This window comes from Bos indicus x Bos taurus, chromosome 22, assembly GCF_003369695.1.
Source record: "Bos indicus x Bos taurus breed Angus x Brahman F1 hybrid chromosome 22, Bos_hybrid_MaternalHap_v2.0, whole genome shotgun sequence".
NCBI classification, from domain to species: Eukaryota; Metazoa; Chordata; class Mammalia; order Artiodactyla; family Bovidae; genus Bos; species Bos indicus x Bos taurus.
Genome location: NC_040097.1, coordinates 51,494,023 through 51,496,397, shown reverse-complemented (window position 1 = coordinate 51,496,397; position 2,375 = coordinate 51,494,023). Strand labels below are relative to the sequence as shown.

The 2,375-nt window shown below is 39.5% G+C and overlaps 1 non-coding gene across 1 annotated transcript; it reads right to left on the bottom strand.

Annotated features, from left to right (window-relative positions):
• Positions 1 to 264: 264 nt before the first annotated feature.
• On the bottom strand, positions 265 to 367 carry LOC113881090. The gene has a single exon (XR_003507942.1). It is a non-coding gene; the product is annotated as a U6 spliceosomal RNA (small nuclear RNA).
• Positions 368 to 2,375: the final 2,008 nt, after the last annotated feature.

Here is a 2,375-nt window from a genome sequence, read left to right as displayed (position 1 = left end):
GGGGTCACAAAGAGGTGGACACGACTGAGCTACTGAACTGAAGCAACAGTACATACGGGGTGCAGTTTTTCTGCATCCTCACCAACACTGGTTATATTCTGTATTTTTTATAGTAGCTATTCTAATAGGTAGGACATAAGGACTAATTATAGTTTTAATTTGTATTTCTCTAATGACTAGTAATGTTGAGCATTTTTTCCTGCTCATTGGTTATTTGTATCTCACCTTTGGAGAAATGTCTATTCAAGCTCTTATCTCATTTTTAAAAACATGGTCTTCTTCATGAATTTTCAGATCTTTCTTACACATCATCCATACTACTCTTCTCTGTATCTTTCCAATTTTAATACTTCTGCTGCCAAAGTACACACCAAGTTGTTGATCCTTGTGAGAATTTTCAATGTTTCTCTAGCATATTTCTCTTTTCAAACAAACCACCATCCTCCAACTATGCACCCAATCCCAACTTATTCTCCATAAAACTTTGAAGGAAATTTACATGTTCTTAAAACATTTATTGTTCATGTTCAAGTCATCAGCTCTTTTCATTTGTTTTTCCCAGGATTTTTTTGTTTCGTGTTGTATTTGTTTATGTCACTGAGTTTGGAGAGAGGAAAATTTTAAGGTCTGACGTAACTCTGCCACCTTAAATGGCCTGATCAGGGTGGAGATGAGTAGGGAGCAATATTTTAGCCTCACATCTAAAGGAGACATAAATCTTTTCTTTTTTTTCCATTTTAATCAGAACTTCTTAGTTTTTTCAGTGTTGTTGTACAAATCATTTATGTTCACACTGCAGCCAACATTAATCATTAGCATGAAAGAATACTAAGCAATCTTAATCAATATTGCTTCCTTCTGTGAAACACAGTGGAAATGAAAGAATGCAATTTATCCTCGATCAGAAATCTCACAAACATTTAGCCAGAATCCTGTATTTTCTATTTTCTCAGAGTTTAGTTGACTCCACACTGGCCTTTATGGTTTTAGGACAAATCAAGTCCTTTCCATCCCAAGATCTTTGTCCACCTCGTTCCTTGTCAGCATTTCATTGTTTCCACTGCAGTCTTCAGTTAATATCAGCCTTCCCTGAGGGGCCTTCTTGATATCTAAACTGATGGTGCTGCCTCCCAGCAGTCTCTTTCTGCCACCACACCCACTTTATTTTCTTCACAACACAAATCACTTTCTGAACATGTCTTATTAATTTTTTACATGTATGCTTTTTTAGGGGTGTCCCAGGTATCACAGTGGTAAAGAAAACACCTGCCAGCACAGGAGATGCAGGAGACATGGGTTCAATCCCTTAGTCAGAAAGATCCCTGCAGGAGGAAATGGCAGCCCATTCCAATATTCTTGCCTGGAGGATCCCATGGATGGAGGAGCACAGTGGCTATTGTCATGGGGTCCCAAAGAGTCCAATATGACTGAGCGGCTGGCTGGGCTCACACACATGCAGGCTTGTTTATTGTCAGCCCACCACCACCACCCATTCAAATATTTGTCCCTCAGTTGACATGCCCTGTTTCTCACCTCTACACCCTCAGTTACTGAAACGGTGCCTGATTAATAGCATATGGTGAATAAATATATAATGAATGAATACATGTTGACAGTGTCAGCCAGCAAACTTTTTTTCCTGTAAAAAGTCAAATACAGAGTCAGGCCATATGGACTCTGTTGTAACTGCTCTGACTTGGTAGTATTAATAGAAAAGCACTCATAAACAACATGCAAACAAATAATCACAATTGTGTTACAGTACTATTTTATCTATGGAAACAGAGCATGAGTTGGATTTGGCCTCTGGATCAAAGTGTGCTGACTGACTATTAGAGTAGGTCATTTGTTGTCAACTCTGGTATCAGGGTCCACTTAGATATTGATTCAGATGCTAGTGTTTGCTAGAAGAATTATTAGTAATCATAACGTGCCAAAGATAAAATTGGATTTACTTTAAAAATACAGACAATCATTGAGATAAACATTCAGAAGAGTATTGGTATTAAAGATAGCATGTTGGTGGAAAGCAAATGTGTAAATCATCCTTAGTGTCCAGCAGTGGTCTTCACGCTTGCATCAGAATCACCAGTGGTTGCTGCACTGCCCTTGCAGAATTACTGAAAGGATCAGCCTGGAGTGGTGCCTGAGAATTTGTGTTTCTATCCAGTGCTAGGGAGTGCTGATGTTGGTGGGGTGTTAAGATGTGACTGAGGTGATGTAGGTGAGACATGAAGGCCTGCATGATGGTAGGGGCTGTGGAAACCATAAGGGCACAGATGAAATGGAATTATCCACAAGAGTAGAATAATCCCTTAATCCCTCAGTAGGGATTAAGGATCAGTTGGGTGGGGACTTCCCTGGCAGTCCAGTGA